Here is a 23,469-nt window from a genome sequence, read left to right as displayed (position 1 = left end):
TTTTCTTGGTAATTTTTTGTGAATTTTAAAAATGAGGTGGTTGTGTTAAAAAAATCAACAAGTTGGTCTGCTTGTTCTTCTTGACCTCTTAAAATAATAAATATATCATCTAGAAATCTCTTATATGTAAAGATTATTTTATTCCATTGACTACTAAAGATATAGTTTGTTTCCCAGTAGGCCATAACTAAGTTTGCAAAACTTGAGCCTACTGGTGACCCCATTGCTACTCCTATTTTTTGAATATACAACTTGTTTTCAAAAGACACAAAGTTGTATTTCAAGATAATATCTAATAGTTGTTCTACTACCATACATTCATTGGTGGTAGCTCCTTTTGATCTAATAAAGTCTACTACCCATTCTATGCCTAAGTCGTGTGGTATACAAGAATAAAGGTCAGTGACATCTACAGTTAAAAAATTATGTGTAATGTCAAATGTTGTACATTGCATCTCTTCAAGAAATGACCATGAATCTTTAAGAATTTGTTTTTCTTTGTATACATATTCTTTTAGCATAGAGTCTACCAATTTGGCACATGCATATGTCATAGATTGTCTTGCATCCACTAGTGCCCTAAATGGTGGCTTAAATAAGTCTTTATGAAGCTTTGGAATCCCAAATATTTTAGGGATTCTTGGTGCCAACATTGTTAAGTAGTGATTTTGACTAGTATCTATTAGTCCGTCTATAAACATGTCGCTAATAAACATCTTAATATTGTTAAAGGCTTTATTAAGTTGGTTCGTATTTGATAACTCATAAGTATCTTTTTCCAAAAGTGCTGACATGATATTAGAATAGTCTATGTTGTACATCACTACCAGGCCTCCACCTTTATCTGGCTTCATAAATCTCAATGGAAGGCTCCTCAGATGCGTTAACAATTCTATTTCATCTTGTGACATGTTAGAATTATACTTCCCTTTCTTGTTATTTATTATATATCTAAATTCATTTTCACACAACTGTTCATACATATTTAAAGTAGCATTTTGAGGGGGATTGTATGTACTTGCTACCCTTAGTTCATTTTCATTAACACTAGTGTTACCAAACAGGATACTCAAATTAAGTTTGCGGATAAATAGTTTAAAATCAATCAATAATTCCGCTATATCACATCTCTTAGATGCTACAAATGTGAGCCCTTTGGAAAATAATTCCACAAGGGTTTGATCTATGCAACACTCAGTGAAATTGTAGATTTTAAAATCACCTTCCCCTATTAGTGAGAGTCTCATACAATTTCAACCCTGAAATTTGTTGTTGCTGCGGGTGTTGTATTTTTTCTTTATCCCTTGATGTTGGTTCATTTTCCAAGTCCCCCCCTTCCCCCCTCTGTAGTTTTTTGATGTTGTTGTTGTTGGTCTTGACCTTGCCATTCATCATCATTCACAGGATTCTGGTGAATTCCCCCTTGTGGAATATCTTCTAGTTCAAAAATGTCACCATCAAAACTGTCATTAATTACATTATCGTTGTGAAAGCTCTGGGTATGACCATTACTAACATTTTTATTCCATGTTGTTCTTTCTTTATTCCTTTTTGTGTTTTGTTCTGTGTAACCCCTCAGGTTACGTATACTGTTCTGGGAGGTGGGGGGTTTTGGGAAAGCTGATCCATCCTGGTATGCTTTCAGGTCTCTGTTTAGTTTCTTTATCTTGTTAGTTTTTAATTTACTCATTTGTTGGGCAATACTTGACAGTGTCCTGTTGTATTCAAATTCATATCTGTTGTAGTCAAGGTCATTTTTAATTTCCTGTTCCAATGTGGTAGTTTCACTTATCAGATTGTTCAGTGTGATTTGATAATGTTTAGTCATACATCGAAGTATTTCCAGACCATGATTGTTATAAATTGAAATAAGTTCATTATAAAAATCTGTCCCGTATTCTAACCCCGTAAGGTATGAATAGTGTCTTAAACCCTTAGGCACTATTTTTTCTTTCAAACATCTATTAAAATAATTCAGCTCTAATTGGAGCTTTTTAATTTTAAAAAGCTTATTGTCGAATAATTTTAGCTTGTCCACTATATTACCATTAGTGTCATTGTCAGTTATTAGAATGGCCCCTTCTGATGAAAGGTCCATATTTAGTTCATTATTTAACCAAGTATTAAGATCAAAATTATTTACAATAACAGTTTCAGTTACCTCTTGTGTTTCTCTTGTGCACCTTCGTTGTGGTAAACCATTATTTCCATTGTGTGTTGCCTGTGCCCCAACTGTCTCTATTGGAATGTTGTTGCTTTGACTAAATCCATTGCCGCTGGAACTGGTAACAGAGTCCACCTTTTCCGATAAGCGGTCAAGCCGTTGATTAATTAATTCCAAAAGTTGTGTCAAGTTTCCTTGTGTTGAAGGTTCATCTTCATTTAGGACCTCCATCCTCTGTAGTATGCAGTCAATGAACAAACTAGCAAACTGAGAAAACTTAAGACTTCACGAAACTGTAATATACAAATATTGACTGCTGTACACTTGAGAATAGAGTACACCTTGTGTTATACTCACGTAATTTATTAAATACACAAAGTTCCAATTAACACACAAGCTGAAAGTAAAATTTAAATTGCCCAACAGGTTAGCACAGGCAAACAAAAAGTTTAAAATCCAGTTCTGGGTTCTGATTTAGCCAAAAATGGTTGAAAATGTCCATACACTGTTTACTACAATACAAACCAAGTGGCAATTTAGTGCGAGTCCAATACTTCACGCTTGGTTGCGTTTAACGCTACTTTTTTCATGAGCAGTGTGATAGCTTGTGGTGTTGGAATTCACGTGAAGTATTGGACTCGCACTTTCAGCGTGACAATAGTATTTTTTATCCAGACTGGGCTTATGTTTACCACCTTCTTTTTGCCAGCAATAACGCATTAGTGCTGGTAACCATACGGGACCACCTGTATGCGGACTAGCTTGCATTCTATTACGGAACTTGCAACAACTTTTCTTAGTGCTGGTAACCTTGAAGGATTATCTGTATGCCGACTACCCTGCATCTTGATATGGAACTTGCAACTATATAACCAGCACTAAATTGCCACTTGGTTTGTATTGTAGTAAACAGTGTATGGACATTTTCAACCATTTTTGGCTAAATCAGAACCCAGAACTGGATTTTAAACTTTTTGTTTGCCTGTGCTAACCTGTTGGACAATTTAAGGAGTACGAACAGTACGTGGACTTTTTTACTTTCAGCTTGTGTGTTAATTGGAACTTTGTGTATTTAATAAATTACGTGAGTATAACACAAGGTGTACTCTATTCTCAAGTGTACAGCAGTCAATATTTGTATATTACTATTAAAAATCTGATATGGGACTGCTTAATGTTGACATTACATGCAGGACCGGCTGGTCAGTTGGTGCCCTAGGCAAAAGGTCTCCACAGCGCCCCCCAATACTACCTTGTGCCCCCTTCTTAGTCTACTGACACCATCCAGATTACTGAAAAAGTGCTCCTGCTACAGAGTGGTGACCTAGGCAGCCACCTAGTAGGCCTATGCCTAAGGCCGGCTATGATTGCATATTAATATTATAAATGCTAATATTGTTATAAACAATTATAAACAAATGTCAAACACTGTAAATATTTTACAATGAAAATAACTGACATTGGTACTGTTTTCTGATCCTCTTAAGTGCACTTTTAGTCATTCAAACTAAGTGCTTTCTTAGTTAGATGCTGCACTTGAACAGATTCCCAGGGGCCTTAATGCTTTATTTTTAAATTTTGTCACTGTATTTCCACATTAACAATTATAGGTATAGTTTTCGGCCTACCTAGGTGTTCACATGTAGATATATGCACACATTTATTAACATTATGATATATTTGTTTACACACAAACCCAATGAAGTATTTATTTGCTACAAAAGCAATCGTTGTTAAAAGTGTTTCAGTTTATAGTATATAATATTAACTCTGATAGATGTCTAGTGGTAGATCTTTGCGTTAGTTAATTAGTTAGTCTTTTTGTTAGTTACTTTCTTAATTAATAAAGTTTGAATTAGTAGGTTAGCCTTAATAAGCTGTTCTTATATTATATATTTAATTTGTCTCTAGCTTTTTAGATTCAGTTCTAAGGTAGGACAGTCTCAGTTTACACTATAGTGTTAAGGGGGAAGGGGGCTTGGTTAAAGGAATGAGATTAATGCTTGTATTGCTCTTAACAGAACCACTGTATGTAACCACTCTCTTGCTCCAAATAACCTGATGATATGTATAAATAATGAATGTTTTTGATGCATTTCATTATACTCATCTAGGATCACTTGTTTCTGTGCATCAGTAAATGATATTCCATTTTTAACTAATTTTCTAATTTCTCTACCACTACTTCTATATTGCCTCCTTTCACCAATCAATACTGTTTAGGAAGTATCACTAGATAATTAATTAACTTATGTCCTGAATGTTAATTGGAATGTACTGTATACTACCTCTGACTCTATACTGTAAAGTCACTTACCCTATCCTGTTAGATTAGAGGTAACAAATGTTTTGTCCTCTCATTAATACACTGTATTTAATTATTTTAACATCCTTTTTGTATAATACTGCATGACATATTTGTGTGAAACTATTTGCTTGTTTACTTTTGGAGCTTTTCTCCCCGGGCCTCCACTGAAAATGGAAATATATCCAGCTGGACTAGCCCGGTTAACAAATGTAAAATAAAATAAAATAAAATAAAAATAAACTCAACTGTGGACTACCTACTGTTTTGTATTTTATTATTTTGTAGTACGTATTTTACAGTTTGATTTTTATTAGTGAACTAGGTGCATAACATAATTCAAGGAGTGAAGTGAACTTCACACCCTCCACACTGCAAGGTTTCTTCTTGGTTTGTTTATATTTATGATTACCAATCCATATAGCCAGGTTTTGCTTGAAGAGGAGGAGGGAGCTACTTATTCCATAAAAGTGTTATTCTTTGTGAGAGATATCTTGCCAGCAGTACCAGTTTATATTACTATGAAGGCTGCAGTCTTTAGTGCATATGTTCATTGTGCTCCCAGTTTTGCAAATATTAAGGATGTCACTCAGGACAACATCTCTGTCCCTATTTATCCTCCTTTTTTAAACAGAAATCCAAACACAGAGCATTCGAAGTAGCTTGCACATAGTTCAGATCTCCCAAAACAGACTTTTTTAAATAAAGCAAGTATAAATATAATATTTTAAATGTTTTAATATCTGTTGGGCTGCAATCAAGCAGCCAGTGTGATAAACCATCTCTAGTTTTTAATTTCTCCAAATCTTTTGGGTTTCTAATACCATGATGGGAGTGGACCCCATTTCTAAGTCGAAGTATGATTAAAGTTCATTAAATTAGTATTGTTTCAGTCTTTGATGTCAGCCAAAAGTGCTCTTGGCAGCACCTGCAATATGCCCAGTAATGACCCTTTCTGCAATTTGTACAGAGTTACATGTATCAGTGCCATGTCTAAATATGATTGTAGATTCCTTTTTATAAGACCCATTGCTCCTGCTACTATTGGAACTGTCTGGGTATCTTTTTTCCACATTGCTCTCATTTCTGCCTGCAAATTCTGACATTTTATGACTTTGTGTCTCTCTGTATGCAAGACACTGCAGCCACTTGATGTAGCGATTTCAATGATCAATGCTACTTTTTTCTTCTTTTCATGGACCACTATATCTAGTTTTCTCACATTTATCTTTTGAACTGTTGGTAATGGATAATCCCATATGATGTAGACTTCGTCTTTTTCTATGATGCTTTGTGGCTCACATTTCCAGCGTTTTTCAGCTACTTCAGTATTATAATGTTTGCACAATCCCCAGTGCAAAAGTCTTGCCAAATTATTATGCCTTTCAGTATACAGTCCTTCTGCCATTAGTAGATCACACCAACAACAAGGTGTGCAATAATTTCCAATTCTGTTTTACAAAACCTACATTTGTCTGTTTCTCCCACATGTTCAATGGACTTTGTAAACCAGAGTGTAAGTAGTCCACTATCTTCGGCCACCAATATTAACCTTTCATCTTGTGTTTTGAATTTGCCTCTCCTTAACCATTCCTGCATTCAGTCCTGATCAAAATGAGGTTCTTCCAGGAATTTTCTATACTTGCAACTATATTTATGCATTTTCCACATTTCTTGCCTTCTCATTTGATCCTTCACCTTATATTCTTTCTTTAGTTTTTTGGCACATTCAGTTGCTGCCTGATTTTTATCTACTTCTGGTTTGATTTCCATTCCTGCTTGATGGAGATCTGCTTCTGCTAAACTAAGCAGGGAAGTCATCTTAGACTTTTTCCCCTTGTCTTTAAGAACTTTCACTACATTTGGGTCTTGTGACAACAGATATGTGTGCAGTCCCATGATTGCAGATCTATACATGTAATCAATTTTGAGAAGGCTCATACCTCCGTCAGAATGTGGGATATATAATCTTGGTATGCACTGATTTATATAAATCATTTGATGAGCATGAAACATCCTTTTTGTTTTCCTGTGTAACCTGTCCAACACATTTTGGGGCAGTCAGTCACTCCAAAGCTGTAAGTTAAGACAGGAAGAGCAAATTGGTTTATAGCTTGGACCTTGTTCCTAGATGTCAGTGCTGTTTTTAGTATTAATTTAAGCCTTCTACAATATTGCTTACTTAGTTGTATTCACATTTGTTCATGTTTTATTGTTGATCCTTCATCAATTTCCAAATATTTATACACTCCCTCTTGCTCAAGTTCTTTTATATCACATTCCTGTCCCAAACTGATGTTTTCTTGGAGCTGCAGCTTTCCTGCTTTAAAGGTTGCTTTTGCACATTTATCAAGTCCAAATGACATTCTTATATCATCTAAAAAAGTTTTAATCACTTGCAGTTGTGCTTTCAGTTCCTCATCTGATGAACTATACACTTTTAAATAATCTGCAAAATGAAGATGAGAAGTCTTTACACTTTGTTGTTTTCTAGGAGCCAAATTATATCTGTTAAGTAGGCAGCTTGATGGGTTAAGGGCAAAACAGAACCGCAGCAGTGGCAGGGAGTCACCCTGTAATATCTCCCTTTGAATTTTTATCCCTGGAATAAATTCTCCTTTATCATGGGTTAATTACAAAGTGATCTTCTACTGTTTCATGGTCACTGTAATGTAATTGATCAGTGTAGGGTGTATCTTGTGCATTTTTAAGCACTCTTTTATCCATACTTGGATTCTTCACCGTTTTACAGTTCTCCATTAAGACTTTATTTATTTATTTTGTGTTTGTATGGACAATGCCATATACCATAGGTATCATTAATTCAGTGTAAAGTGTTTTTATGGTAATGTACTGAAATGTAGTTAAATTCATTAAATGGGATTATCAAGTGTATTCTGCTACAGTATTGTAAAACGGGACTGTACAGTATCACACTGACCAGCACTGTTAGTTTATAGTAAGTTTTCCAGTTCAAATCTCAGCTGAGGCACCTTCTCTTCAGAGTGTACATGTCCTATCTGTGCTCACGTACGTTTTCTCCAGATATTCCTCTCGCATCCTAAAGACATGCAACAGGTGGATTTGTGAGTGTAAATTGTCAACCTCTGCATGCAATATGTATGTATGACATGTAAGAAAGGCCTGACAATCTACTTCAGTTCCATACTTACCAAATAAAGTCTGTGGATGGCTTTGGCTATTCATTAAGTCTACAGGAGTTGGATGTAACTCAAAAGCATTGGATGGATGGAATGTAGTATAAATGTAATAAAGGAATATGAGACAAACACAGAATTTTCTGCAGTTGCAAATGTGCAACATAACCTACCTAAAAGTAATAACCATTATCTTTTAAGTTCACTCTAATTGCCTTAAACTCCTTCTTGAAGTGATGCACTCAATGCATGTAACCAAAATGGAAAAAGTGAACAAATAATTAGCCATTACCTAAAGGAGACAGTGTACTTCTTTATGATAATATGGCTCATCAGCTGACATTTTCATCTATGAATGATACATATCCTGTTGGCTGAGTATTACTTATAGATACCCAATTTAAATTCATTTGATTATTCAGACCAAATGCTGTACATCACATTTGAATGTAGTTGCATTTTCTTGGATAAAAATTCTCAAATTAAATGAATGAAATAAAATGAGAAGCATCTGTCCCAATGGTAGAAATTAAGGACATCTACATGTGCCATGGTGACCTGAGCATTTGACAAGACTCTCGCATCAGGTAGGGCTGGCTGGAGCATAGGAAGAAACAATCGATGGCCAGCTGTCACATCACGGGATGGAATGGTTAGGAAGCTTGAGGCCTGTTGCATCACTTTTGGATGCCATCAGCCTCACAGGTCATCAGAGTAAACAGGGGAAATTGATGACATCCTAACATCATTGCCCTAGCTGCTTCTATACTCGGGGATCGTGATTGAATACCATAGGTAAGATGGTTCCAGTCTCTAGTGTTTGCAGCTTTGAATAGAATCCTTTAATCCCCTGGGCTAAATGCTTAATTACCACAAGTTTGACTTCATGATGATATGCTAGACTCACACTGTCAAGGGTAATGTCTGAGGGTACTCAGAAAAGGAGCAACTGGGGAATCTGAGGCTAGGAGAGCAAGGGTCCATGTGAAAACAGTGATAGGCATTGTGAGGTCAGGTGAGGAGAGCAAAAGGAAAAAAAATAAAGTAAAATAAAAAGAAATATATTCTCTAACAGTGACTACATTGATGAAACATATCCTCTAACAGTGACTACATTGATGAAACATATCCTAAACTACATACACATGAAAAACATATCCTCTAACAGTGACTACATTGATGAAACATATCCTCTAACAGTGACTACATTGATGAAACATATCCTCTAACAGTGACTACATTGATTGTAGGTGCCTTAAATATAATATGCATACATTGTATGATGCTCTTTATTGTTCATAATTGCCATGTTCAGTTCATAAACAATTCTTATTTTTAACAGATGCCACAGAATGCATAAGATGCCAAGAAGACCAAGTTGCTTAATGCAAAACATAAAGACGGGCTTCCCAAAATTGTGGAATTTCTTTCCTTTAAAAAACCTTTAGGAATTTCTTTTGCATGTTTTGCAATTAGCCTTTCTGTGGTTAATGTTTTCATTTTTGGACTGCTCGTTAAGAACAGAGAAGCTCCAATTGTATAAGCCAACAATCATGAAGTCAGCTGTCTTCTCCTGCTGTCTCTTTGCTTGTGTTTCCTGCCTTTACCCACATTCCTCGGAGAGCCTAAGAATATGAGCTGTTTGCTGTGACAGACTGGATTTGGCATCATATATTTTATTAGTTTATCTTCCATTTTGGCAAAGACCATTATGGTTATCATTGCTTTCAAAGCAACTGTGCCCAATAGCAAACTAAGAAAATGGGTTGGACTGAAAACACCAGTTGCAATTATACTTTTTTGCTCACTCATACAAGTCATTATATGCATTGTTTGAATAGCTGATAGTCCCTCATTCCCAGAAAGACATATGAATTCACAAAGTAGGGAGTTAATATATCAGTGTAATGAAAGCGCTAACACTATTTTCTATTGCATGCTGGGATATCTTGGTTTTCTAGTTTCCGCGAGTTTCATTGTTGCTTTCATTGTTAGGAGTCTACCAGACAGCTTTAATGAGGCTAAATGTATTACTTTAAGCATGTTAGTGTTCGCCAGTGTGTGAATTTCTTTTTTTTTCCAGCTTACCTTAATACAACAGGGAAGTATATGGCTGCAATAGAGATATTTGATATTTTGGCTTCAAGTGCTGGGCTATTAGTGTGCATAATTTTCCTAAAGTGTTACATAATTTTGTTCCAATCCAATCTGAACACCAGAAAAAAATGTAGGAAAAAGAAATATAGCTGGCAAAAGTAATCCGAATCAGAAGTCAGAAACATATATTTAGAAATGGTTGACAGACACTATCAAGGTACTTCCTATTGTATTAATCAGCACAAGGTTTATCTCCACGAGTACCAGACTACAGAATAATTCACTGAGTTGATATACATGAATACAGAGCCTAGAGCAATGATAAGCACACCCCCCGTGTCTTCTAAATAGATCAGTACTGATGTTATTAGATACAATACTCAAAATGATGCTAGTGATAGTTTTATGAAAATTATGATTGCAGCTCCTTATCACTTCTTTGTCATCAGAGGCAGATGGTCAAACAGAAGTTTATGATAATGTACACTTCACACCTGATGTTCTCCTTTTCTTCTCTAGAAGTAAACTACATAACTATGACCGCTGCAGCATACTTTTAATAACTTTTAACTTTCTGATTGAATCCCTTGTCTAGTTTAAACTCTGCCCACCACAGTTATGGCATCAGAAATGTGTTAACTGGTCAAGCATATGCATTGCCATGGAAACCTTACAAGCGATTCTGAAGTGTCTGCAGTAATATAAGTTCAATATTTACAAAAGTATGAACTTATCATCAATAAGGTGATAAAATGTATTATGTAAATAAAGATACTGGTGATGAAAAACTTACACTTGTACAATTGAAAACAATGCCACTTAATTCTATACTGATTTAACATCAGTAACAAGTTCTGTCCAATAAACTGTCATGCAAGCCATCTACAGACCATTTCTTTTTCTTTTTCACATACTCAGCAAATGCATTTCTTAGTTTTGTCTTTACATCTTGTTATATCATCTCTTTCCTAATGAACATACAGAGTTGCACTTTAAATACTAAAAGAAACAGAATTACTTGCACTGATCATCTCTTAGAGAACTTTGTGGCTCCTGGTAACTGGCCAGTGCAAACATTTTCTTCACAAACATAATACTCAGATGATGGTTCCTTACTTGGAAAACATACCTCATCGGATCATTTGGATCTTTCTAGGTTTCCTGAATTATGCAAGTACCTTTTTCTTACTGCTTATATGTGAAATAGTAACAACGCCTTCTTCACGAGTGATAAAACAAATACAAGATCAAAATGTCACCTTTTTAACAAATGCATTTCCAGAGGTGTGCTCATGTTTATTATGTGAAGTATTTAAAGATTAACCTGTTAATGACACCAACTGTTTAACTCATCTTTTATTGGGTAAAAGAGCAGTGATCCAGACAAGCTCCTTCAAACATGACTCAGACCAGAGGTTTCAATACAGTCTAAGCATTTACAGGTGGACACAGTAATACGTTAGTGTGAGGTATTTGCATTAAGGCACTGAAGTCTAGTTAACACATCATTTAAAACACTGGCACATAGTTTTACGTAAAATGTGTTATTTTAGTTTGCTTCAAAAAACTGAGCTGCTAACCAGAGATGAAAAGCTTTGCCTTTCAGAGTCCACAAGCTAAAGAGAACAGTATTTATTAGATTAACATCTGTTCAACAAAGTAGTAAGGGCTTAGAGTAAGGTTTGTTACACATGATGACATTGTTAAATAAGTGTCTTGCAATTGTGTGAGTTTTTATTTTGTCATGAATGCTAACTCAAGTGCATCAGTTATAATTTCTTCTGGTAAAGACATTGCAAATCCACAGTTGGTTAGGTTACACTGAGAACCAAGACATTCTGAGAACAAAATCATAAGTAACCGAAGAAGGCTATATTTAGGTTAGAAGATAACGCCCCTCTGTCAGTGAATGTTTCATTCTCTGGAGAAAGAGAACTACAAATTTTATAATGCATTGACCTGTCTTTTTACTTTTGAGGAGAGTTAGTCAACATGGTGATGCAAGTTGTGGGAGTAATCAAGGCCAACATCATTGCATGTGCAAATATCCATCTTTTCTGAAGAGTGTTCAGAAGGACTTGCAAATATCCATCTTTTCTGAAGAGTGTTCAGAAGGACTAGTAACTATCCATTTAGAGCTAGCAGATTTTTTTTCTTTTAGGTTAGGTTGTTTTCTCTTTTCTCCCCCAAAGTTACATACTTTATTGTACTTAACATTTTTAGTAATGAGGAATGCATATTATGTATTTCTCATATATGGTACAGAATATCATCTACACATGTTTTTGGACAGTCTTCTTAAATTAAAGGCTCAAAAGTTCATAAGTGCTTTCTAGGCTATTGTCTCAAAAGCAGTTTTAAGTCTAGCCAAGCTTGCCCCAAGTTTACCAAAATATTGCTGATGTGTCAATACTCAAAGGAATTTTATTGGTTACTATATAAGTTAGTATAAATCAAACATTCACAGGCTGTGCTTTTCCATTAGGGGCATAGGTGCCAAAAGAGGGGTACGTTGAAATATACTTATCAGATGTCAAGGCAAATGTAAATGGCCATTGGCTGACCAAGTTTGCTGAAGACATCAAGTTGAGCGCAATCATTGAATCTCCAAACAATGCTGATAACCTACAGAAAGGTTTGACACAGACTAATGATTGGTGTCAGAGCCATGACCTCAAATTAAATGCATAATAATACCCTTTGAGAAATCAAATACCCTACAGATTGCAAATTTGATGGCACCCCCCCCAAGGGTGGACCCAGTTGTGAGAGATCTGGGTACTCAGACAGATACATAGTAATCTTAACTTTAACCACCTTGTGTCTAGGATAGTGAGGAAATCATTCTATGTAGCTCAGCTTATAAGTAAGGGCATGCCATTCTGATCTAAGGATGTCATAGTACCACTTTACTCAACCCTCATCATACAAATAATTGAGTACAGTGCACCCTTTGGCATGTACCTCACCATGCATTTGCAAGAGTTGGAGCATCCTCAGAGGTTTCTCACCAAAACAAGCTAACATGTCATATGTGGACCAATTAAAAGCCCTATCACTATATTCAGTTTCCTACTGATTACTGAAGGGTGATCTGTGTCTGACCTACAAGGCAGTCTCTGACCCAGCCCTGATGGAAATGTTGCATATTCAAAAAACTAACTGCACAAGAATTACCTGCTCCAAAGATCTAAACCTGATCTCTGACATAAGTAGATCATGCTGGAGAGACAGATATGTGTCCCAGAGATTGTCCCTACGTCTGAAATAGGCTTCCTACTCACGTGAAGAAGACCCCTTCCCTGGCCACCTTCAAGTGCAATTTGGACCAATGGATGGGAAATCATAAATTCACTCCTGGGGTGGTGCCCATGTCCCTTATGGACAGAGGCCATCTGTAAAAATAATCAAAACCCCACTTGCTGACCCTTGTTACCTTTCTCCTAGGAATGGAATATTGGGTAACATCTGGGTAAAACTAGCTAGGCTTGTAAGGGCTTTTGAGCCATTAGCCTAGTAATCTCCTATGACTCTTTGGACCTACAAATTGGTCTAAGTTATGTTTGAATGTGTTTAGGGAAGAGCTTTGCTTCATATGGATGAGAAACCTGATCCAAAGAAGTGATAATTTTGAGACAAATACCTATCTCTCCTGCATGCCCTGGTTTTGTCTCAGATGAGGTTCAGGTCCTTAAAATGAGTATTTATAATGCTATTTGTTTTACAGATGTGCAACAGATCCAGCAGTGTGGGATCAGAGGATATCTTGTAGACTAGGCATAGATCATCACTCAGCTGAGTACAGGTATAGGCCTATCAGATGGTCTACAGAGGGCTTTTTAGTTATTCCTTGTATTCTGGAAATATGGTGCTGGTGGCCATTCATTGGCATAAACAGTACATGTGCCATCTATTAGAATCACTTCCTGTCTATGCAGTATCACAAGCTAGTTTTGGAATCCAGCTCACTGGGAACCCAGAAGCCTGCGTCTGAATCACTGTTATGTGTCATTATTACATCAGTGTAATCCTTTGACTGTGTGCCTAGAATTCTGTGCCTGAATCATTCTAGTATATCAGCGTAAAATCTGTATTAAGTCACATACTGTCTTCTATGAATTCTGTCTCCAAATCATTCTTGTACATTAGTATTACATCAGTGTAACTCACAGACTATGTACCAGAGCCATCTCTGAATCATTTTTGTGTGTCAGCCTTACTACATTGCAATTTTAGTTTACATCAGTGTAACGTACAGATGGAAGACGGAGAACCTTGTGTTAACCATTCTTTTGTATCAACACCACATGGGAATAACTCAGTTATACATATCGACATTATATTGGTCAAGTTACTCTAATCTATCACCATTCTAGTAGAGTAACTCAGACATAAGTGCTTCCTGAAAGCATGGTAGAACATATGGCAGAATGCTTGCTTTGAATGTGATAGGTAGTGGGATTCATTCACCACTGATTCTTTTAGATAGGGTTATTCACCACTGCATCTTACAGGCAGGGAAAAACAGCATATAGTGTTTTAAAAACAGTGTATAGTGTTTTAAAAACAGGGTATAGTGTTTTAAAAACAGGGTATAGTGTTTTAAAAACAGCATATAGTGTTTTAAAAACAGGGTATAGTGTTTTAAAAACAGGGTATAGTGTTTTAAAAACAGCATATAGTGTTTTAAAAACAGCGTATAGTGTTTTAAAAACAGGGTATAGTGTTTTCTTGAAGAGAATGCAGAGAATCAGAGTATTGAGGATGAGTGTAGTAACAGGCACAGAAAGCAGTAATGTTACTGAATGAATGACATGTTGGTATCCATCCCCCCAAATAGGAACAGTCTGACCCAATGGCACAGAGGAAGGACATTCAACTTTGGCCACTGCTGATCTGAGCTTAAGAATGGACTCTGCCCTCTAGTAGGGCTGACAATAGCCAATACCCTGCTGCCTATCTCGGGGGAATATTTGGGGAGCATGATGCCAGTGTAACCTCTGGTGGACAGCTGGAGCCTCATAGGTTATTTCAGGGCAAACTGGGAGCATTGATGACATCCTGACACCCTTGTACTAGCTGTCCCCACATTTCCGGAACCTGAACAACTAACACCAAATATAGGGCCTCTAGGCCCCATACTTGTAATGTCCAGCAGAATCTGTCACTCTCCTGAACTAAATATTGAGTTATTACAAGGCTGACTTCCTGAGGAGGTGGGCGGCCCACCTGGCAAAATATCATGTATGAGGGTACTTGGAAAAAAGAGCCAGTGGGAATCTGGGGCTGGTCAGGAATGGAAGCCAGGTAAACAGGACAGGCATAATGGTTTAAAAAGGGGAGATAGCAAAGGTCAAAATAATGTAAAATGAAGCATGATGTCCAGCAGTGACTGTAGCAACTGCAAGTACATTAAATATAATACCTAGAGATTTTATGATGCAGTTTATTATACCTAGCGATCCTGTTAGGTTCAGCAACATTTCTTTATTTTTAATAGATGTCATAGAATGCATAAGATGTCCTGAAGATCAGTGGCACAATGGAAAACACAGACTGTGGGCCCAAAGTTGTGGAATTTTTTTCCAATGAAGATCCTTTAGGAGTTGCACTGGCTGTTTTGCAATTTGCTTGTCTGCTGTTAGTACTTTAATTTTGGGCCTGTTTATTAAGAATAGAAAAACTCTAATTGTAAAAGCTAACAATTGTAAAGTCAGTTATCTTCTCCTGCTTTCCCTGTGCTTATGTTTCCTGTCTTCTCTCATATTCATTGGAGAGCCCAAGAAAATGAGCTGTTTGTTGTGACAGACTGGATCTGGGATCATATTTTCTGTCTGTGAATCTTCCATTTTGGTGAAGTCCATTATGGTTGTCATCATCTTCAAAGCTACTGCACCCAACAACAAACTAAGAAAATAGGTTGCAATAACAACACATTATACTTTTTTTTGCTCTATAGTGAAAGATATTATATGGATTGTTTGGATAGTTAATACTCCATCTTTTCTTTTTTTAATATATCTGTGCTGTATCTGTATGTTGTGGTTTTGCTGTTTTAAAGCTATTTTTATTTGTAAAAGCACAAATAAAGTACCTGTTTTTTTAAGAAGAAATCTGGAGCAGGTTACATTGTTATTTGAAATTGTTATTTAAAATTGTTCGGTCTGAAGAGACATTTATTCTTTATTCTACCTTTATCGTATTCATGAAGAGACTTTGGAGACTTCAGTTTTGAGACTACTACTTTCATTTTTGGTTTTTCTTTTTTCATCACTGATTCTTTCGATCTGATGCCGCCGTTATGAGCATTATATATATTGACTTTTTGTCTGTTACTTATAATTTGCTCAGAACTGTGTTTTTTGGCATGGTAGTTTTGGTTATTTTCTTCATTTTATTATATGGATTGTTTGGATAGTTAATACTCCATCTTTTCTAGGAAGAAATGTAAAATCACAAGATTGAAAGATAATACTTCAATGTAATGAAGGCTGTAACATTATTTTCTATTGCATGCCAGGATACCTTGCTTTTCTTGCACCCTTGAGCTTCGTTGTTGTTTTCTTTGTCAGAAGTCTGCTGAACAGCTTTAATGAGGCCAAGTTTATTACTTTCAGCATGCTGGTATTTTCCAGTGTTTGGGTTTCTTTCATTCCAGCTTACCTTAGTACAACAGAGAAGTATATGACTGCAGTAGAGGTATTTGCAATTTTGGCTTTAAGTGCTAGACTATTAGTGTGCATATTTTCCCGAAATTGCTACATAATTTTATTCCAGCCATATTCAAACACTAAGGGAAATAGAAATGTAGGCCTCAGAACAACCCTATAGATGTTAGTAACTCATGTTAAAAGTGGTTGACTGACATGATCAAGGTATAACACATTGACAGTGTTTACACCTTTTAGAACTAATATACCGCAATGCATGAGTATGTTTGTGGAACAGTTCACTCATGAGATATAGAAAAACACAGATTCCAGAGCTAATGATAACATATGTCAAAGAAAAAAACTGATTACTAATTATGTTACTAGACACACCACTCAAAGTAACACATTCTAAAGTAAATGTAAAAGAGAAAAGGTGGCAATGATGTTTTATAAAATTCTGAGGATAGTTCATCATTACTTCATTATCTTCTGAGCCATATACTCCTGACAGAAAAGTCTGAAATGTGTTCACTGCCTTTGATATTCCTCTTGTCTTCTCCAGAAGTAAAGTACATTGATATGAACAATGTTCATTTTTAACTGCTGGTAATTTTTTTTTTTATCAAACTCATAGTTAAGTTTAAAATCTGACCATCACAGTAAATACTTCTGTATTTTTTTCTGTATTTTTTCTTTATGGCATAAAATGTGTATCATGATGAAATGCTTATAGACAGTTTTGAAATGTTCTTAGTAATATAGGTGCAATTAGCACAGAAGCATGGACTTATCATAAATCAAATGCTAAAACATTCAAAAAAATGTAAAGGTACTATTAATGAAAAACTTATACTTGAACAAAATATACACAACTAAATGTCCTGTTATTATGTAAGATCTCTTGATTTTATATTCCTAATTGTTTTGTTTTGTGTTTACAACTTCTGTAAAAATAAACTGTCAAGCAAGGTATTAAAGAACCATGTATTTTTCTTTTGCATGGAATCAGCAAATGCAATTCCTACTTTTGTTTTTACATTTAGTTATGTCATTTCTTTCCCAATGATCAGATAATGTTGGACTTTAAATGTGAAAAGAAATGTGAGCACTGAGTGTACAACTTTTTATTTCACAAACATTCAGTTCAGATTTATTTATTTTTATTATTTATTTGACATTTGTTGACCTGGTTAGTCCGACTGAGCTGTCGCCCTTTTTCAGCAGAGGCCCTGGGAGAAAAGCTCCACAGTTAACACATGCAAAGTATAGTACAATTTAAAAAAGGTAGTTTGTAGTTGACAATTAATAACGTAAAGGTCCACAGATGCTGGCTTCTTGCATGGAAAACATACTTTATTGGATCATTTGGACCATTTTAATATTCCTAAATTATGCATGTACTTCTTTCTTTATGATTATATGTCTGAAAGTAAGAAAGTCTTCCTCATCAGTAATAAAACCTTTTTAACATATGAATTTCCAAAAAATGTTCCTGTTTACCTTTTAGTGACAGAGTTTTTCATTTTTCACATATTAAGAATCCTTATTTTTATTTATTTTAAGTCATCTTTTAACTGAGGTAAGTGCACTGATCCAGTCAAACTCTTTTCCAAGTAACACAGATATAGGTGGTGCCACCCTAGGGCAGGCTGGGGCAAAGTATCTAGCTTTGAATTAGTGTGCTCCAGTGAGTGATCCAGTAAAATACAATATCTTTTGGCATTGTTGTGCATATAAATACAGATATACATAAAAATAAAAAAGACTGTGCCCATAAGCTGCTAAAAAAATCTACTTCCAATTTTATCCCACAGTTATAAGACAGAAATAGCTGATCCATGTCTTAGTACTACACAGTGTAACCGGCAACTGTTTGAAATGTCAGGGCCCACTATAGTGAGTCCTGAAATGCAAAGACTAAATGAAATATTGAAAAACAGACACTACATTTTAAGTCCAAGATGGCCATTTCCCAATAAATTCCCTTTTCTCTGAGTTTTATTTCAAAGTTGGTATATCATTTCGGAGGGGGGGGGGATTCTTGCTTCTTCGAGATTTGCTCTTTTCTTGTGTTTTCATTTTTTTTTTTTGGCTTGTTGGCACTTGGCATTTTGAGTGCCAACATTTTAGTAGGGATCACTTGCCTTTAGCAACTCAATGAACCCAGTGCCTAACCAGCAATCTGTATCATATGACGAGAGACTACTGGTTGGAGTAACATTCATGTAGATCTTCAGGTGCCATTTTCTATTTCAGGTATTTTTTTTTATTTTAAATTCTAGAAGGATGTAGGAAACTGGGCGGCCATGGTGGTGCAGCAGTTAGCATTGCCACCTCACAGCAAAAGGTTGTCTGGTTCGATCCTCGGCTGGAGTGCCTTCTGTGTGGAGTCTGCATGTCCTCCCTGTGGTCGCGTGGGTTTCCCTGCATGGACCGGTTTCCTCCCACATCCCAAAGACATGCTGTAGGTGGATTGGATACTCTAAATTGGCCCTAGGTGTGAGTCCCTGCGAGTGTGTGTGCCTTCCGTGGTAGGTTGGGCATCAGGCTGGCAACTCAACACCGGAAAAATTCCACTGCCAATCATGAGCAGACAGGTGATCTGCTGTGGCGACTCCTAACCAGGAAAAGCCAAAAGAAGAAGAAGGATGTAGGAAACCAGATGAAACTGTGGGCAGTGGTTTCAACAGACACTGCTTACCACAGAATGTACATTTTTTTAACTATACCTTTATAGCGATCGATGTTAGGGGTCAGAGAGTATTTTTCAAATGTTACTGATTTTTCTTTATATTGTGACCTGTCCCTCATACATGTTTTGTCTTTGTGATAAATCATTGAGGATTACAGTAAGTTAGAAATGCCACACATTAGAGATTCCTGCTTCTCATTGTGCAGACAACATATCTTGTTACAAAACTTGTTCTATTAACTTTTAAGTCACGTAACCTTTATAGTTAAAAATTGTCCACAATTTTAGGTCTTTGCTATAGGCATAGCTCTCAACAGTTTACCGACAGAATCAGGGATAAATCTAGAAATAATGAGAGGCATACTTTAAAATATCAGTATTGTTACTGTGAGACATTGACATAATACAAGACTGTGAATTAAAATTAAGTCTATATCCCTAATTATTGCCATTATTAAGTGCAATCACCACCTCTTTTCCAAAAATGGCAGTTTTAGGAGGAATCAGGAGGGGAAAATCAAATTTTTTAGCCAAAATCAAGGATGCCAATGAAAATCAGAGAGAGATGAGAGATATGGTCTTTGTTCCTCTTTTATTTTTTGATTTTCCCTGATTCTTGCAAAAAGCAGTTGACAGCTACAGTAGGGGTTCAGTCTGCCAGTGAACTGAAGCAGTATCTGCTTATGAATTAGTACAATATAAAAATATTATTGATTTAATTCTTTGTCCTTCTGTTATTTTTGGATTTGTCCCTGATTTTTAAACAATGACATTGATAGCAATAGTGGGGGTTCCCTGTAGCAGTGTCCTGAAACATTTCATGGGTCCATAGGACTTATAAAGCAGTAGATCCCGTAGACTACACACACCTTGTCAACTCACTTTTATGCTGTACCCTGTTCTCAGGAAGAGAAAAGCAGGTGAGTTAAGGAAAGGAACAAAATTGTGGGAACCCTTCCAATCATGCTGGATAGATCTGAAGCATACTGGTCTGTTGCAGAGATTAGGTAGGCATATGATAATACATTTTTCCATGCATTGAGTTTTATTTATCTGTTCTTGAAGATTTAGATCTCTTGCTTAGCAGAGCTACTTGATTTACATAGATGCAGGAGATCAAAGAGGACAGGGTCCCTAAGGGCTCAGAATTCAAGATATAAATCTTGTTACAGCCTATCAGACACAGAGTAAAATGAAATAACTTTAAGTCTTTTCTATTAGTTTAAGGAGATTCTAATTGCTTGGTACATCTACATGGGTGCATGCCACAGGGAGCATTGTACTCTATAATAGGTGTAATTAGGGAAGGTTTAATGGCATCATAACCATTTTGGCATGGATGATATGACACTAGATATTAGTCATGTCTAGTAGAATGATTGATTTCTGACTACTGTAGCTACATGATGGATGAATGAGGAGGAATTCTCAACCTAGGTTCCCAGATCAATGTTGTTTTGGAAAGGATGATTAGCTATGATGTATTTACTTCTTTGCAATTAATTTTAGCACTAGGTCAGTACACCATTTGTTTATAAGGGGATGTTCCTGCTATAATGAGATAATATTGGGGGGGGGGTGATGATAATGTTCAGTTTGCAGTCATTTGTAAACATGGTTAACTTAAAGTCCTGATTTCTAGCCTGGAGATTGGTGAAGTAGAGTTAAAAATGAAGGGTCCTAGTTTTAAGTCCTAATGGACACCACTAGTTAGTTTCTTTCTTTCTTTTTTTTCTATCTTTATTTCTTTTTTTATAGAGGAGTTAGCAATCCATCTCAACATATAAGCATCAACATTTAAGTCACTTAATTTATTCATGACACATGGGGAATATTGTCATATGTTTTGGTCAGATCCAGATAAGCTGTGCAAGCTGGATGACCACTGTCTATAGCCTGAGTAACCTCTTCAAAGAATTTGACTAAGCTTAGGAAGCAGGATCTCTCTTTAACAAAGTCAAACTAGTGTGGGTACAGCCTACATAATTCTAATTAATGAGGGAACCATAACTTTGTAAATGTGTCTATATCTCTTGTGTTCCATGGTGGGGCTGACTTTATGTACAGGTATCACCACTGCTTTGGCATAGTTTTGGAATGCACCCTGGATATAGCTTATGGTTTTAGGAGGGGTTCAAAAAGGTCATGTGTGGCATTGTTTATAAGGCATTCAGGTAAGTTACCTGTCACAACAGAAGTACGATTTTTAATTTTAGAAAGTACTTTCAGCACATGCTCCTCTGTGATGTTAGCAGGTGTAAGAGATATGAGAACTGACAGAGAGAGGATAATTGTCTCTGTGGCAAAGTTTGCACTATATTTGTCTGGCAGCGTACTTGCTCATTATTTGGGTCTGACTGGGTGATACCATGATTGATTAGTTCTGAACATTGCTGGGTGTTACTATTTGTTTTTTCACATAGCTAAAGAAAAACTTACAATCATCCTTTACTTCAGATGCTAATTTAAGTTTGTGATTTTTCCCATGCTAGCTTCGATAGTATATTTTAGCATCTTGCTGATAGTTTTGATGTCATCTTTGACATGAAAAGTTTTAGATCTACTCTCGGATTTAAATATTTTTATTTTTATTGTAGTTTATTTATACTAGTGAACCAATAGAGTGGTTTATTCTTACACTTCCTGTTGTATTTTGCTGTAGCAGGATGGCCTGGTCCAAACACTTGTTTATATATTTTAATTGGTAGAGTTAGCTGCTGGTCTCATAGTTGAGACTATGATGTTGGAAGTGAAATGTGATTATTTGTCACAGAGTTTGATAAGGTATGTCTTCTTATATAATTTGTTTTCAGAATTATTGGTTGCAGGATATTTAGTGATTTTGATGGAGAGGATTACGAATCTTTGGTCAGATTTAACCCAAGATGGAGCAATTAGAGGGGTGGTATATATAAGGGCTATGTCATTTAGAACCAGGTCCAGATTATTTTGATTTCTGGTTAGCATATTTGAATGTCTGTTACAAGGATTTTTTGTTTATTAGATCTAAAAATCTTCTAGTGTGCTCCATAATTGAAGGGAAGCTAAAAATCACCCATTGTAAAGGGAATTTTAGTAGCAGACAGTTGGCCTTGACTACTTTAAGGAATCTATGATCGTCATCTGGTAACAATGATAATGCCCAATAGTAGGCTATAAGATGGCAATGTGCTTTGTGCTTTATTCAGAGTAAGTTTGAGCTTGTTCAGCTCAGTTTGTAGGTCTCTGACTATTTGCCTAGATGTGATGTTGTCACTAAGAAATATGGATTTGCTTACATGGCTTCTCTCAGGTATGAATGTTCTGAACCCACGCAATTTTTACATTTAAGCCAAGTTTCACTTATTACATAGTGTCTGTTGATGAATGAGTATTGCCAAAGGCAATCGGTTTATCAGCAAGGAATTTCATAAAGACATTTTTCTGGATTGTGGAACTGTCACCACACTGTGACTGGTGAGGTGAAAGCCTATTTTCACTTACCTTTTGTATCAAGTATTTACACCATTTAACTGCAGGTCAAAATTGACAGATTGGGTCTGTGCATTTAACTACTGTTGCTATTGCTACAATAACAGTAAGCAATTTTCTCCATGAAGTTTAACATTTTAAGTTAATTTTCCCTCACCACTTGGATTCATTAACTGAGAAGCAGTTCTTTTTTTAGCAAGTTTCACTTAACAGAGTTTTTATTTTCTTAATGACAGAAGCCCTGAAACAGTATTTTGAGGGAGAATTCTGTTTTTCAGAGGAAGTACTTGAAGGGTTTAGATTGCTCATTTCCACACATCTTTCTGTTATTCATTTCTGAAATTCTCAAGTGAATTTGTAGAATTTTCTATTCAAAATAGGGGCCTCAGACATGATTATCCAATGTTTTGTTTTCAACTGCAATTATTTCAGCAGCAGGTCAGAAATGAAAGGTTTCATAAGCAAAATAAATAATGAAACTTTATGCTTTCAGAGTACATATTTTACTGCAAGTGTTTCCCTTTTTGTCACACACGAAGGTGTTAGTAAAGGGTTGATATTTTTCCATTTGTCCACATTCTTAGACATGCAATAGTTTTTCATACTTTAGAGGTGGAATGTTGAAAGTTATAGGAGGCTTTTCATAAGACAACATATGGTAAGCTGAGATGGATCACATTAAAGTGATCCTTGCTGTGGCTTGTTGGGGGTGGGACAGAATGTAGTGTTTGAAAGCTCCAAGTTTAAGTATATTATGACCTGCTGTTCTTTGCTCTTTTTTTATGTCTTTTTTCTCTTCCTATTCTGTCAGAAAACCAGATAACTTGTGGGCTGTGGTAACAAGAGACACCATGCAAAGCACAATACACTTGACTTTATTTCTTTGTTCACTTTTTTGGCAATTGACATAGGGGTGGGGTGCCCTAAGG

Source organism: Protopterus annectens, chromosome 7.part0, assembly GCF_019279795.1.
Source record: "Protopterus annectens isolate FY-2018-M chromosome 7.part0, PAN1.0, whole genome shotgun sequence".
Taxonomy (NCBI): domain Eukaryota; kingdom Metazoa; phylum Chordata; order Ceratodontiformes; family Protopteridae; genus Protopterus; species Protopterus annectens.
Note: the sequence above shows the minus strand (reverse complement) of the source record.